Source organism: Astatotilapia calliptera, chromosome 15, assembly GCF_964374335.1.
Source record: "Astatotilapia calliptera chromosome 15, fAstCal68.1, whole genome shotgun sequence".
In the NCBI taxonomy this organism is placed as follows: Eukaryota; Metazoa; Chordata; class Actinopteri; order Cichliformes; family Cichlidae; genus Astatotilapia; species Astatotilapia calliptera.
The window spans coordinates 27,461,080-27,478,390 of record NC_137436.1 but is presented as its reverse complement, the minus strand read 5'-3'; the positions used below and the strand labels follow the sequence as shown (position 1 = coordinate 27,478,390).

Below are 17,311 nucleotides of genomic sequence, written 5' to 3'. Positions count from 1 at the left end.
AACTAATGTGCTATGAGTCCACTGGTTTTTGCATCACACGAGGTGACTTGGATAAGATGATAAACAGACTCACACGCTTAAGATGTTGTCTAATCTTCATAAGCTCTCTTGTGTTTGGAAGTGTTAGTAGGGTTAATGCATGTTGTGCTTGTGTGTGTGATTTTGTATATGTTTCTATTTTTGCAGTGTTTCAGACCCCTTCACAATTTTCCAACTTAAGCAGTCAGTTTTCTTTTCCCCAGGTTTGCTAACCCAAATTTTGATTTCCCACATTAAATAATTCCTATGTGTTCTCACCTAGTCTTCTCACTCTGTTGTCCTCTCACTCTTTTGTCCTCTCCCACTTCAACAGTCCCGGCAGTTCTCCTTCAGCTTTGTCCTGTGTTCCACTGTCTCTTCTTGTCATTTTACTCCAAAGGTGGCAAATGTCAAACTCCAACTGTTCAGTTCTCCTCAAACGTTTTCTTCACATGCACAGTGAAGTTTCAGCTTGTGGTAGACACAGTGCCATTCATCCGATCAGTCAGGATGATGGGTTTGCTCTTCTTCTCTGATGCTGTTTGTCCACATTGCTGCTGCTTTGCTGGGACTCTTTGCTCAGGACTTGCTGCTGTCTCTTTATCTGCCATTTTATTGCTCTTTGGAGCTGCATTCTTCAGGGAGGAGTGAGCACTTGCTTGTGAGGTTGAGAGACACATAAACATTGCGCTGTAAATAAGTCAGCCAGAAACTTGGCCTGCATGTTTCCAATGATGTTAAACTATAACTTTCTTCCGACTGCTGCATGTGGAAAATTGATTCAGGTCTGCTTTTCACCTGAAAGTGACTAACTAAGACATTTCATTATTATCATCGCTGCTTAACCCTTTAAGACCTACCATAGAACCAAGTTCGCCAGAGCTTATATTATATTTTTACATGCTGTGGAGCCATTTTTGGGAGTATTTCAAGTTGCTATACATCAATACAACCATTATAGCCCAAACTTTAATAATATGTCTGCATTAGGTGCATAGTAATTACATAAATTGCAAAAAAGTGCAATAAACTACAAAAAAATTGAAAATCGTTTTTGTTTTTTTAACATATATTTCTAGTTAGAGAAATTTAAGAGGCTTATCCCTCAAAACTGTAAATACAAAAAAGTTGCACAAACTAGTTTCCCACCACAGGAAATTTATTTTGAGTGTCTTCATAGTTTTATTTTTGAAATACACCAATTTTTATATACTGCAGGAAAAACGAAAATAAATATTATAGTGCAAATTTGCAAAATAACAGCATATGCATCAAAATAAACTATTTCCAGCAGTGCAATATGAGTCCTAAGCATCCCAGAAACGACACAGAAAGTCATAAACTCAAACATAACTTTTTAAAACACATAACAAGTAAAACACAAGCTCATAAGGGCCCGATCGTAAAAAACTACATTTCCGCAAAATGACGTCACTTCCGGTTTCGGGCAGGTCATGCGGTCATGTGATAGTTCGTGCTGATGGATGTAGGAAGTGTTACAAACAGCTGATGGATCGGCGAAGCGTGTTTCTGGAATATCATGTTTTTGTTGCTGCAAGTGATTTTTATGCAGTTTTTGCAAAGCTATATGTGGAAGGAAACTGTGACCTAGGACAAGCTGATGGCATAAGATGTAAGTACAACTCCTCCAGTTTCATATGCAAAAGAAATTATTGTGCTAGCTTAAGTGGTTGCAGAGCTACCGGGATTTAAAAATAGTTACGCAAAACAGAGCGTGCCCGCTCCGATCGGCTGTAAAGGGTTAATCAACACACATCTCTCTCTCTCTCTCTCTCTCTCTCTCTCTGTTTTTGTGAACAATCCTTTCTTAAAAGCATAAAATGAAATTGTAGTTGTTTTTTGGCTGATCAACACAAAACCTTTTCCCTATGATTTATTTTTCATCTACAATATAAATTCTTTCTCTTTTTCATCTGCATAAATAAATCACATGGCTGATGATACCATGGTGATCCATAAATATGATCACCAGTTTATTTAATTATTTTTAACCCAACAAAACAAATAAACAAAAACACGATGCTGATGCTACACACACACACGAGTCAAGGTGCAGGAAAACTGCTCACGGGAACGCTGCACACTCCAGTTATCACAGTTATCAGAGCTCTGTTTCCCTCTCTTTGAGTAGTTCTCAGACAGCTCTTGATCTGATAATGTGTAGCTTGCTCATCAGCTCAGAAGAAAAAGAAAAAAAAAACCGCAACGCAACATCACACAGTAGTTGCATGCTCTGCTCACAGTGGCAAAGGCTTACACTTTCATATTCAATTCAGCTTCTCCATCATGTACTTTTAGATGTTTCATACAGGGTTCAGCATATTAGTTGTTTTCATAGGTGTGCTCTATATCTCAACAATAGCTCATAATAAGACGACAGTCTTTCACACAGGTCAAGTGCCTCTATGCACTTCATTAGTTTAAATATTTATCTATATCACTTCACCTCATATGTCATTTTACAAAATTTGAGCAACCACAAGCTTAATGTAGATTACTTTAAAAAACTATCCACCTCAATTAAATCTATGGTCTGGCACACAGGCTGCTGTCGATCAGGGCAAGCTAAAGAATAAACATTTTGTGTCAGCAAGGGGGTGGGGGAAAGCCATTCACCAGAGCACATCTCAAGTGCTGCTGATGTGGGCTGGCCTTCTCCACACGCTCTTCAAGGTTGGTGTGTTTTCTGAAAACTTCTCTCTCATCTTTATTTAAATACTTTGTGCTGCCAGGAGCAAAGTCCAGCACAAACGTCTGTCTCCCTCCGACTCACTCTTGGTTGCTTAGAAACCCATGATAACAACAACAGCCGGTGTCACAGACCACGTGTTCTGCTCCGCACACACTCACACACAACAACAACAAAAACGACGATGACAACAATGACAACAACACAAAATAGGCCTATTGTCCAGCACAATCTGGACCCCGTGGAACTTCTCAACATCCCACTGAGCGGTGGAGAACTCACTACAGTACCCCACACAGCGGTCTGTATTTCGCCCCACTAAGACGGCGAACAAAAAAAAAAAAGTTCAAACTGCGCAACTCTGCGACTTAATGCTTCTGTACAAAAAACCCCACTGAGCGGCTTTGTACATCGCCCCACTTAGACGGCGAATTTTAGCCCCACTGAGCGGCCACGGACAACGCCCCACTGAACGGCGAAGACGTAATTTTATCCCCACTGAGCGGCCTGTTCTATGGGAAGCAGGGAAAGCTGTGATGAGAGGTAAAATAATTTCTTTCTCATCACATAAAAAGAAAAAAGAAAACAAAAATATTCAGGAATTAGAAAAAAACATCAAATCACTAGAAGAAGCCTACAGTGGGGCAAAAAAGTATTTAGTCAGTCACCGATTGTGCAAGTTCCCCCACCTAAAATGATGACAGAGGTCAGTAATTTGCACCAGAGGTACACTTCAACTGTGAGAGACAGAATGTGAAAAAAAAATCCATGAATCCACATGGTAGGATTTGTAAAGAATTTATTCGTAAATCAGGGTGGAAAATAAGTATTTGGTCAATAACAAAAATACAACTCAATACTTTGTAACATAACCTTTGTTGGCAATAACAGAGGTCAAACGTTTACTATAGGTCTTTACCAGGTTTGCACACACAGTAGCTGGTATTTTGGCCCATTCCTCCATGCAGATCTTCTCGAGAGCATTGATGTTTTGGGGCTGTCGCCGAGCAACACGGACTTTCAACTCCCGCCACAGATTTTCTATGGGGTTGAGGTCTGGAGACTGGCTAGGCCACTCCAGGACTTTCAAATGCTTCTTACTCCTTTGTTGCCCGGGCGGTGTGTTTTGGATCTGTCAGAGATTTACAGTTAACAAACAGTCAGGTGAATAAACAACACCGAGACACTTAAGATTGACAACGTGCGGCACGGGTGAAAAGCTCAGAGCAAATCACACCGAACTGCAGGAAGGCGTCTGGACGTGGCCGCGCCATCTTGGTGTGTTTTTCGGGTCCATGCTAACAGGTGTACACACGGGTGCTCACACACACAAACTACACCCTTTTTGGCTCCTACCTCAAAGCACACTGTGCGCTGTCGATATTATGGGCTGCACAATAATGTTTAACATTTAGTATTTACAGTTATATTCCCATATATCATTGTGATGTTGTTTATTATGTTGCTCTCGTTTTCTTTTCTCGTCAATTTGGTAAAGTAAATCCGTTGGGCATCTTTCTTCGCCTTTAGACAATAATTCTGATGGCAAAAGGACCAAACGGGACAGGCAAAAAAAAATAAAAAATTAAAAATAAAAAAGAAGATGAGTGGCTGACTGAATGGGTGAAAGTACTGGAGCCTAAACTCATGACAAAGTTAATGGCTAAACAGCGGACTGACAGCACACACTCACTACAGATAAATGGAAGCCACCTTAGTTGGGATTGTGTATTTGAACTGGGAGGGGTACGAAAACAGAAATCGGTTGAATGCAGTCTGCTATGTACTGACATCTAGTGTTGAGATTTTGCACACTGTTACTTTAATCTTGATTAATATTCACAATAAAAATATTAATCAAACATTTTGAAGTCTGTATGTGTTTCATAGTGTCTAACTGTTCTGGTACATTTAAATCTAACAATTACTACATGATGGAAACACGTCATGTTATCTCTTTTAATAAAATTTGTGTATGTATACACAGGTCATGCTGATATTGAACAAAAAACACAAAGATAAGATGTTAATCAGATTTATTTGCTCTCTTTCCTTCTTAAACATGTTTTTAATGTTAGTTATGATTCAGAATTGATGACTGAAGACTCCACGTGCCGCCATGACCACCCCGTTTCCCTGAATGTAAAAAGCTTTGCAATTTAACATCACAAAGGTGTTTAGATGCCACACACTGCAGATCAGTCCAATCTGATGAAATCCCTTGGAGGAGTTCGTCAAAGTACAGTGCCTGAAAAGAGGGGAAAATGTCGCCAAAATTACACATTAATTTTAAAATGGCTGACTTCCTGTTGGATTTGGCATATTGCTCCAAGAGACTTTTTTGTACATCTTAATATCTTCCATAAGTTTACCAGGTTTCAGACTCATAGATAAAACACAGAGCAGGGGCTGATGTTTTGAAATTTTGTAGGGGGCGCTGTGGAGCCAATAAAAAAAAATGATCACATAACAACAAAGCCTACATCGCATTGGAGCTGTGGGCCAAATTTCAAGACTTTTTAAACTTTCCAAGCCCCTCAAAAGCCACTTCATCTTTCATGGTGAACCGCGTTGCCACCAGGGTGCGCCGTTCAGTTTAAACTCATAATTTTCGCACTGAAGCATCAGGAGGGACTGATGGTGATATTCACCGCTTTTGAGGTGGCCATGATGAACCTGTGAAAATCAGTACAACAAAGTGAAAGACATGACATTTCCTGTTGCCACTAGGTGGCGTTCTGCGTATTCCTGACAATGGGCACATCAATCTGTTCAGGGCGGGCCTGACATCACGCCTGTAAAGTCTGGTACTGATCAGACTTGATTTCATTGAGTTATACTAATTTCTTTCTTCTGTCACGGCTGCCGAGGCGAGCCGTGTGGAGTTAGGAGGACCCAAGATGCAGGCAGTGGATAAGATGCCGGTGAGTTTATTTATACAGGAGTGAGAAGGCAAACAGGCAAGAGGGAAGACAAAACTAAAGACCTGAACTGGGAAAGCTAAATGACAAACCTGAGATGATACAAAAAGGGATGAGAGGCAGAGAGACGAGCAGGACACCGAGTAACACAGACTGACACGGAGGAACACAGACGAACCGGCAACAGGCAGGAAAATACACAGGGCTTAAATACACACACCAGTAATCAGGGGATGAGAGACAAGAGGGCAACACAGCTGGGAGGAATCTGGGCTGACGGGACAGGGGAAACGTAAACTGATCACACTCACATACGACACGGACCTTCACAATAAAACAGGAAACTCAGACACATGGAACCAGACAAGACATTGAACTAAACAGACAGATTCACAAACAGATGGGGTGACACCATAGACAGACAGATACAGACGCAGACTCAGAGGCAGACCGAATATAACACAGAACCTAAACAATCATCATCTAGAAAATGATAACAAACTAAAAGCGCTGGGTCACCGACCCAGGACCATGACAGTACCCCCCTCAAGGGCTGGCTCCAGACAGCCCAGCAGAAACACAAAAGCAGACCAAAACAAAACAGAAAAGGACCCGACCAGGGCGGGCGGAGGGGGCCCAGGACGGAGGGACAGAGTCCAAAAAGGCCCAGATGGTCAAGTTCAGGAGGCCGACCATGCGAATGGCAGCGGGGCAGGTCCAGATGCCGGCCACGCAGTAGGCAGTGGCGTGGAAACAGTTCTGGGGGCCGACCGTGCAGACGGCAACAGCGGTGTGGAAACAGTTCTGGGGGCCGACCGTGCGGACGGCAACAGCGGCGTGGAAACAGTTCTGAGGGCCGACCGTGCAGACGGCAACAGCGGCGTGGAAACAAGTCCGGAGGCTGGCCACGCGGAAGGCAGTGGCGGCGTTCAGGAGGGCGTCCACGGTGGCGGAGATGCCCAACAAGCGGCCTGGCAGATGACCGACGATGTGGAGGTGGCAGTAGGGGACCTGAAGGCTGCGTGGCCCCTGCAGCCCCAGGCGAAGCGGATGCTGGACCAGACGAGGCGGAAGCTGAGGCTGGACCAGACGAAGCTGATGAGGACGCTGAAGCAGAAGCTGGACCAGGCGATGCTGATGAGGATGAAGACACGGAGGCTGGACCAGGCGAGGCTGAAGCTGATGAAGAAGCAGAGGCTGGACCAGGCGAGGCTGAAGCTGATGAAGAAGCAGAAGCTGGACCAGGCGAAGCAGCTGATGAGGATGCTGAAGCTGGGCCAGCCGAAGCAGCTGATGAGGATGCTGAAGCTGGGCCAGGCGAAGCAGCTGATGAGGATGCTGAAGCTGGACCAGGCGAAGCAGCTGATGAAGATGCTGACACGGAGGCTGGACCAGACGAGGATGAAGACACGGAGGCTGGACCAGACGAGGATGAAGACACGGAGGCTGGACCAGGCGAGGAGGATGCAGATGCTGGACCAGGCGAGGAGGATGCAGATGCTGGACCAGGCGATGCTGATGAGGACACGGAGGCTGGACCAGGCGATGCTGATGAGGACACGGAGGCTGGACCAGACGAGGATGAAGTAGTGGCTGGACCAGGTGAAGCGGATGAAGCCAAAGCAGACGCTGGACCAGGCGATGAGGATGCTGAAGCAGATGCTGAAACCGGACCAGGCGAGGCCGAAGACACGGGGGCTGGACCAGGCGAGGCCGAAGACTCTGAGGCCGCAGCAGGCGAGGGTGATGAAGCTGCAGCAGGTGAGGGTGATGAGACTGCAGCTGGTGATGAGACTGCAGCTGGTGATGAGACTGCAGCTGGTGGCTGGACGGGCTCCTCGGGCCCCCCAGCTGACGAGGCAGAAGGCTGGACGGGCTCCTCGGGCCCCCCAGCTGACGAGGCAGGACGTTGGACGGGCTCCTCGGGCCCCCCAGCAAAAACAGTCTCAGAACCAGTGGGCACTGGAGCCCCTGGCACACACAGAACAGAACCAGCAGGTGCGGAGACCTCTGGCAGGAACACAACAGAACCAGCAGGCACACGGGCCTCTGGCAGGAACGCAACAGAACCAGCAGGCACACGGGCCTCTGGCAGCGACAGAACAGGACCAGCAGGCACACGGGCCTCTGGCAGGGACAGAACAGGACCAGCAGGCACACGGGTCTCTGGCAAACACATAGCGGCCTGCGGCTGTGCAGAGCATTGACCCTGCTCAGGCAGCGACAGCCGGGTGCAGTCCTCAGCTGGCTTCTTAAACTCCAGGGGTCCAGAGTCTGATGGGGGCTGAAACCCAGCCACTGGGGAGGCCCTGGAGTGCATCTCAGTCTCAGAACTGGCCAGCCTTTGAGGAATGTTGACATTGTTCTTGGGTTTGTCTCTCTGCTTAGAGTACGAAGTTGTTGAACTGTCCGTTATGGGTTGGACTGACATGGCTTGCTGTACAGGAGGAGTAGGTGAAGGTGATGGCTGAACAGGTGGTGGAGCAACTGACACAGGATGCAGGGCTGGTGACTGCTGAACAGGAGGCTGAACTGAGGATAAAGCTAATGATTCTTCTGCCAACCGGGCTACTGACTGGGCCATGGATTGTAACAGGGTTTGTAATAAGTCTGGCTGTGACTGTAATTGAGCTATGGATTGTGAGGCTGAATGTGGCGGAGGTGGCGACTGGGCTTCTGGCCGGGCGGCTAACTGAGCTTCTGGCCGGGCGGCTAACTGAGCTTCTGGCGATAAACAGTTTTTGTCCTGTGCCGTACAGAACATCACCCCTGAGTAAACGGTCCCACAGTTCAGACCAATAATACTGTCCTGTCCACTCACCACAGCTGGCCGCTCGGAAATCCCCAGGTCCGACTGTGGCGAGGAGCGTCGGCAGTGTGAGCGCCGTTTCCCCCTCGAAGGCTGGGTTGACGGGCCGGGCAGAACATCCTCTGTCGGACCGGGCAGTGAAGCATGAGTTGCAGGGTGGGTGGTAGCAGCCGGGGGGTGAAGACGGAGTCCATTCAGAATGAAATTCTGTGCGAGCGGGTGAAGTGAGCTGAGCAGCCAGGGGAGACCAGAAACCAAGCGCTGAAGCCGATTAGCCACGGCTTGGCGAAATTCTCTCCCCTCGTGCTCCAGCCACGCGTTAATTAATTTGTCCACGGAGTAAACAATGTCCTCCCGGAGCTCCTTGGGCGGGTTGAATACTGCTGGGTCCATAGTGGCCGGTTCGTACTGTCACGGCTGCCGAGGCGAGCCGTGTGGAGTTAGAAGGAGGACCCAAGATGCAGGCAGTGGATAAGATGCCGGTGAGTTTATTTATACAGGAGTGAGAAGGCAAACAGGCAAGAGGGAAGACAAAACTAAAGACCTGAACTGGGAAAGCTAAATGACAAACCTGAGATGATACAAAAAGGGATGAGAGGCAGAGAGACGAGCAGGACACCGAGTAACACAGACTGACACGGAGGAACACAGACGAACCGGCAACAGGCAGGAAAACACACAGGGCTTAAATACACACACCAGTAATCAGGGGATGAGAGACAAGTGGGCAACACAGCTGGGAGGAATCTGGGCTGACGGGACAGGGGAAACGTAAACTGATCACACTCACATACGACACGGACCTTCACAATAAAACAGGAAACTCAGACACATGGAACCAGACAAGACATTGAACTAAACAGACAGATTCACAAACAGATGGGGTGACACCATAGACAGACAGATACAGACGCAGACTCAGAGGCAGACCGAATATAACACAGAACCTAAACAATCATCATCTAGAAAATGATAACAAACTAAAAGCGCTGGGTCACCGACCCAGGACCATGACATCTTCATGGCGAGACATCAAAGTTCGCCATGCTTTCGGGGTCACACCCTTCTGCGAAAAGTCACAGTTTTCCCTGTAACCCAAGACCAAGTCCTTAAGGCTTTCCTGGAGAAATTTGAGGCTGCAGATGTCACCCATCACTATACTGTACCCCAAAGTGTAAAACAGGACATTTCCTGTTCCCACTAGGTGGCGCTGTCTTTGATGTCAAATATGGCAGTTGAAAAATGTTCAGGGGTGGAGCCTTATCATATGTGTGCTCTTTGGCCCAGATTGGACAATTTATGACAGAATGAGAGGCAATACAATTTTCATGGCGAATTCTCGAAATTCGCTGTGGCGCCACGGCCTCACCGTATTACGAAAACTCAAAAGCTCCGCAATTTAACATGGCCCAGGTGTGTAGTTTATACACTGACCAAAGACGAAGCTTATACGACCAAATCCCAAGGAGGAATTCGAAAAAGTTCGAGGCATGGAAATGTCAAAATTACAGCCAAAATGTCACCTTCACTTCTAAATTGCGGACTTCCTGTTGGGTTTGCCTCAATGGGCCCACAGACTTCTTTGTTTGTCTTGGCATGGTACACATGTGTGCCAGATTTCATACATGTAGCTCAAACGATGTGGTCATAGGGCTGTATTTTACAAGGCATAGGTGGCGCTACAGAGCCATTTTCACATGCCCATATGTAAAACCAATAAATACAAAATTTTTCACCAGACCTGGCATGTGTGCAAAATTTCATGAGTTTTTGAGCATGTTTAGGCCCTCAAAAAGGCCCTTGTTTTGCCTGAATAATAATAATAATTAAAGCTGCAAGCAGCGTTATGAGGGCCCTCGCACCCCATCGCGTCGAGCCGCGCCCAACACCTAAAACCAGCACCTCCGATCTGATGTCACGTTGATGGAATTCTTGCATTTAACCACCAGCTAACATTTCATCTTATTCAACCAGGATTATAGTCGTGCCACTAGGTGGCGGTGTAACCATTATGTACAAATGGCATAACAAACATATCCGAGCTCGAGTCTAATCATGCCTACGACCTTTGGGAGAGATTGGACATTGTGTTTTCGAGTGACAGCAGATTACTGCTTTTTGGCGAGTGATTGAAACTCCACATGCCGCCATGACCACCCCGTTTCCTGAACGTAAAAAGTTTCGCAATTTAACATCACAAAGGTGTTTAGATTCCACACACAGGAAATCGCATCAATCTGATGAAATCTCTTGGAGGAGTTCGTCAAAGAACGGTGCCTGAAAAGAGGGGAAAATGTCGCCAAAATTACACATTCATTTTAAAATGGCTGACTTCCTGTTGGATTTGGGATTTTGCTCCAAGAGACTTTTTTGTACATCTTGATCTCTCCTATAAGCTTCCCAGATTTCAGACTCATACATAAAACACAGAGCAGGGGCTGATGATTTTGAAAGTTTGTAGGAGGCGCTGTGGAGCCATTTTGCGCTATTCAAGGAAGGTGATCACATAACAACAAAGCCTTCGTCCCATTGGAGGTGTGGGCCAAATTTCAAGACTTTTTAAACTTTTCAAGCCCCTCAAACGTCACTTCATTGTTCACGGTGAACCACGTTGTCACCAGGGTGCGCCGTTCAGTTTAAAGTCACAATTTTCGCACCGAAGCATCATGAGCAACTGATGGTGATATTCACCGCTTTTGAGGTGGCCACGATGAACCTGTGAAAATCAGTACGACAAAATGAAAGACATGACATTTCCTGTTGCCACTAGGTGGCGCTCTGCGTATTACTGACAATGGGCACGTCAATCTGTTCAGGGTGGGACTGACATCATGCCTGTAAAGTCTGGTACTGATCAGACTGGATTTTATTGAGTTATACTAATTTGTTTCTTCATGGCGTGACATCAAAGTTCGCCATGCCGCTGGGGTCACACCCTTTTGCGAAAAGTCACAGTTTTCACTGTAACCCAAGACCAACTCCTTAAGGCTTTCCTGGAGAAATTTGAGGCTGCAGATGTCACCCATCACAATACTGTACCCCAAAGTGTAAAACATGACATTTCCTGTTCCCACTAGGTGGCGCTGTCCCTGATGTCAAATATGGCAGTTGAAATATGTTCAGGGCTGGAGCCTTATCATATGTGTGCTCTTTGGTCCAGATCGGACAATGTATGACAGAATGAGAGGCAATAAGATTTTCATGGCGAGTCATCAAAATTCGCCGTGGCGCCACGGCCTCACCGTATCACAAAAACTCAAAAGCTCCACAATTTAACATGGCCCACGTGTGTAGTTTATACTAACCAAAGATGAAGCTTATACGACCAAATCCCAAGGAGGAGTTCGAAAAAGTTCGAGGCATGGAAATGGCAAAATTAGAGCCAAAATGTCACCTTCAGTTCCAAATTGCGGACTTCCTGTTGGGTTTGCGTCAATGGGCCCACAGACTTTTTTGTTCGTCTTGGCATGCTACACATGTGTGCCAGATTTTATACATGTAGCTCAAACGATGTGGTCGTAGGGCTGCATTTAACAAGGCATAGGTGGCGCTCTAGAGCCATTTCCCAGTGCTCATATGTAAAACCATTAAAATACAAAATTTTTCACCAGACCTGGCATGTGTGCAAAATTTCATGAGTTTTTGAGCATGTTTAGGCCCTCAAAAAGGCCCTTGTTTTGCCTGAATAATAATAATAAGAAACAGAGCAGATACAATAGGGCCTTCGCACTGTCAGTGCTCGGGCCCTAATAAGAAACGGAGCAGATACAATAGGGCCTTCGCACTGTCAGTGCTCGGGCCCTAATAATAATAATAAACGGAGCAGATACAATAGGGCCTTCGCACTCTCGGTGCTCGGGCCCTAATAAACAGAGCAGATACAATAGGGCCTTCGCACTGTCAGTGCTCGGGCCCTAATAATAATAATAAGAAGAAACAGAGCAGATACAATAGGGCCTTCGCACTCTCAGTGCTCGGGCCCTAATTACTTAAATCCTCATCCAGAGTGTTTTACTATAAAATGCGATTCACTGTGAAAGTAGTATAACATATAAACTACAATATACAGCATAATTTTTAACTTAAGGAGTAAGTTGCAGCCACACTAAAATTTAATTCCTTGAACTGAATGGAACCTCATATATTAATAAATGTATTTGTTTATTCAAACAATGTGAAACATTATTAATACTATTAATTAATAGTATACTTGTAAGGTTAGTATTGTGATAGAGTTGAGTATATTTTAATTATACTCTTGTAGACTTTATGACATTATGCTAGTACAATTATGGTGAACAAAAAGTACATCTAAAAGTTAATTTCAAGAATACTGTTATGTACTAAAACGGGGGCCAATATAGTCCCAAGAAGCATTATTAGTATACGTATAGGTAAGGTATACTTGGGAAATATAATTGAAGCATACTTACTTTTTGTATGGCCAGCAATAAAAACTAGTGGCTACATTTAGAGTAATGTTTAAAAATGACTTCATTTAGCAGGGTGTTCCTTTTTTCTCTTCTTATTCTTTCTTATAATGGACCTTCATTTGGTTTGTATAAGGTGGTACTTTTTAAGACACCTCTGCCTAACTACAGTGAACTAACCTAATAATATGCTTTTAAGCCATGTGTCCATTATGTCCATTTGAAGGTTGCTCTAAATACTTCAGTGTCCGAACATCATTTTCCAGCCATATTTCTCGAAAACATAAGTAGACAGTTCAGCAGTCAAGGCAACAAGAAATTGGGGGATTTTCCATAATACATGGACAGGACACAGTTAATCTATTAGAAGACAGTTGACTTTGTGTCATTTAAAAATGCAGACTAAAATGCTCTTGCCAACCAGCACTATACAGAGCATCATAGAGGAATTTCAGGATCTTTGCAGCTGTGCAATGCACGAAACAAAAGTAGACACTGACACTAACACCATCTCTCTTTTTTTTAGATGGCAGACCAAAGAATTTGAATGACACCATTACTCTGGAGCTTGGGAATGATTTCCACTCCAACTGTCGCATGCAATCACATGAGGAGACAGAGGTCATCCAGAGGACAGGAGAAGTATGGTTAGAATTGTTGTGGAGGCCATGCAAGTTAACTGCAGAAACCCTAAACGTGCATCTTGTGAAGAGGTTGCTAAGATCATTGTAAACAGATACCCTCAAACATTTGCAGATTTTACTGAAAAGGGAGAAAGACGGGGTTGTGGACATTATTCACTACTAAGAAGCATCAAATCTAGAGTTGAACATGTTAATCGAGATAATACAACACATAGACTTCGTCAAACAAAGAGAACCAGGAATGAGGAAGACTGTAGTCCCAACAGTAATGCAACCTCACATAAAAAGTTATATGCCTTGTTGATAGCTATGGTTATATAAATTGGCAGCCAGTTGAACTTCCTGAGGGGGAAACGCCAGCTTCTTTAGAGGAAAAGAAACACATCTTGTTAACAATTTTTAATTCAGAAGGACCTGGAGCTGTGGAGAGACCTGATGTAGATGACTTCATGTGCCTCACATATATTTCTCAGCGGCAGCTTATCAACAGTTGTCCCTCACTTTCAGTAGCTGAAATTCAGGAGCAGTGGCCATTCTTGTTTACTCGGAAAGGTCTTTCGAACCACTTTTACAAACTCACAGGCATCGATATCAGTGAGCACTTAGGTCAGGCCCTCATAACCAAAGACAGAAGGATTATTAACTATTTCTCCAGCCAGAAGCTCAAATGGAACCTTGGTATAAGGACACTTCTTCAGCAGATAGAAAGTGAGGGAGTTTTGACCAACAACAAGGTTGGCACAGCAGCCATACTTCTCATGATGAAGTATTAGAAGGAAGATGAAGACTCCCTCTTTGTCTTAGCAGATGTAAGCTTCTTTCATACAGCTCTATGTTTAATGTTGTTGCTTGCTGTCCTGTTATATTTTTTTATTTGTTACATAAAATGTCTTGGTCCTTTTTCTGGCAGGAAACATCTACCAGGATGTCCCTTAAAGCAGAGAGCAACCTGCCCATCACCCCAAGGCTGATTATGCTTGGTAAGAAGTCATTCATGAAATAGAGCTGATTAGACCATATTGCAATATCTGTTTGGCACAGGAGCTTTTCGTGGACACAGGTATCTCTGTTTTGTTAGCTCAAATTTCTGTAATTTCCTTTCTAAACCAAGGTTGTTGGACATGTCTCTCAGTGAATCCAGCAAAGTAACAATATCAAATTTCACATTACATATCGTACTGTGTATGACTGTGTACGTGACAAATAAAAATTTGAATTTGAATTTGAATTTGATATTACTGATCAACATAGTAGTCTAGCTACACCAACAGCAGGAATACTGAAGTCAATACTGTAAAGTTTAACAGCAGCACAAACTATAAACTCCAAAATAACATACAGTTGATTCATCTCCGGTAATTTAAATGGGCTGACTGTTTGTTAGGTGTGTTTAATGTGCAGAATAATTCCCAATTATGTACAATTATAATATGTTAAAATGGACTTATGTACATAAGGCCATTAATAATTAACTGTATGTAGCTATTTGCTTTATGACTATCTAGACAGTTTGAAGAAGTGAAGTACTGAAATTATTTTATGTTGCATAATGACAACATGTTGCCCCTATACATTTAAGGACAAAGTTCAATGACCACCACCTGCTGGATGGTGAATGTAGAGGGGTGTGTAATTGTTGAGCTGGACAAAGAGAACACCTTTGCTGATGCAATGTCAGTCTTCTTTGGTTCATTCTATGTATTGAACCTGGAATACCAGGAGTCAGCGTGTGCAAGGTTTTTTGTAAGGATAAACCCTGAAGAGGGAACAAAATGTACCTCCAAGGTTGGGACGAGCAGAAAGACTGGGACCACTGTGAAGCGAAAGGTTGTTCACATTAACCCTCATGTCACAACTTTCCTCTAGTGGCTTACTGAATTTGAGTGGAGAACTTCAAATTATGTAACTGTTTTTGCCATTTTAGTGAATTTCTTGTATAATTTAAGTGACCAATGTACCTGTGTCTCCACAGATGATCCATGGCCCATGCTTTCTGGACATTTACACAAGACGAACAACAATGAAGACAAGCTCTCTTGCCACTCTTGCAAGACGCTGTCTCTGTCTAATAGGTTTTTTGAGTGCAACAGTTTTGATTTTTTTTCCTTCTTTTACCCGTTTGTTAAAAATTATTTCAGCTACTTACACTTTAATTGTCACATGTATTGGCTCACCTTACAAATCAATGAACTCAGTCCACAAAGCAAGATCAGGGTTCAGTGCAGGTCAGTCAAGTTCCTTCACACCACACATGCTCATCCATGTCCTTGTGGACCCTGCTTTGTGCATTGATTTGGTGGTGTGAGCCAGTATTTTGGACAAAGTGTATATAAAGGCAGAAGTGTGGGGCTTGATATTATATTCATTACAATTCAGTTTATTTGTATGGTACCAACAAAATTAATGCCAAGGCACTTCACATTGTAGGTTTAAGACCCTACAAAATATAACTAAGAAAACCCAATACTTGAGCATATGTAATGAAATTATGAAAATAATGTATTACATGGTTTAGTAAAAACAAGTGCTTCCTCAATGAAAATATGTTTTCAGTTCTTTTCAGTTTTTGATTTTAGAAATGTGTATTTCAGCAGGGAAAAATCAGTGATAATAAATAAAGTGGTGTAAAGCACATGGATTATATTTTGTGTGTGTGTATCTATCTATCCATCCATCCATCCATCCATCCATCCATCCATCCAATTTTTTTGGAACCCTCCAGTCTCTTACAGTATGTTACTGTTAACTGAAATTACGGTCAATTATGACCTGTTAAACAGTAAATGACCGCCTGTTGGGACACAGTGTCCTCTAGCAGAGATGAATAGTTTTGGTACTGATGATGCGTGATAACGGTAAGTTACTGGTAAATATATTGCAGTTTATTACCTTGCAGCGGGCTTACAGTGACATACCGTGAATAAACGGTAGTATACCGATTTCTTAATCACAGTATGATGTTACTTTGTTGACGTAATTTACAACATAACAGTATCTCACTGGCATCACTGTCGCCAGTGAGATACCGTAAAAAAGGCTACGGTGCGTTACCATAATTTGTCCAAGAGTATTATACCACACCAGCAAAAACGGTATCATCCTGCAGAACGGTAAGCTACCGTAACACGGCGTCACGGTATGACGCTGGCAACAGTGACGCCAGTATGTTACCGTAACGTGGCGATGAAAAGTCTAACAGTGTACAAGACCATCAGCAAGAAGCAAGAATGGGACAATTCTTGATGTGATTCTTCAAAAATAGAAGAAATGTAAAATGATCATTAATCGCTCTTCTCTTTGAGCTTCATGCAATATCTTGCCACATGAGGACGATCACACGAAAGGTGGTGAATCAGCCCAAACTACATGGGACTTGTTTGGGCTACTTGTTAATGACCTAAAGGCACTCTGGGCCACAGTCACAGAGAACACCATTGGTAACATACTACGCTGTAATGGACTCAAATCTTGCTCGCAAGTGCTCACAAGGTTCCTCTGCTCAAAAAGGCACATATAAAGGGAACATCTGAATCAGGGGTCTCAACACGTACCAGTACCTTGCTCATGGCTTCCGTTCAAGTAGCTTGCCAAAGGGCTAATGAATACTACTTTGAGCACTGGAGTAGTCACTCGGCCAAACAACTTTTTCACTTGTTAGTTCAGTTCAGTTTTATTTATATGGCCAAAAGAGAACAACGGTTGTCTCAGTGTGCTTTCTGTTGTAAGGTAAAGACCCTATAAAGCAGGGGTCCCCAAACTTTTTCCAGTGAGGGCCACAT

At 44.0% G+C, this 17,311-nt stretch overlaps 1 pseudogene across 1 annotated transcript; it reads left to right on the top strand.

Moving 5' to 3' along the window:
* Nucleotides 1-871: 871 nt before the first annotated feature.
* On the top strand, nucleotides 872-16,173 carry LOC113037483 (uncharacterized; annotated as a pseudogene). Its single transcript, XR_013901651.1, has 4 exons — nucleotides 872-1,651; nucleotides 13,415-14,341; nucleotides 14,443-14,512; nucleotides 15,505-16,173. The product of XR_013901651.1 is annotated as an uncharacterized LOC113037483 (transcript).
* The last annotated feature ends 1,138 nt before the right edge of the window (nucleotides 16,174-17,311 follow it).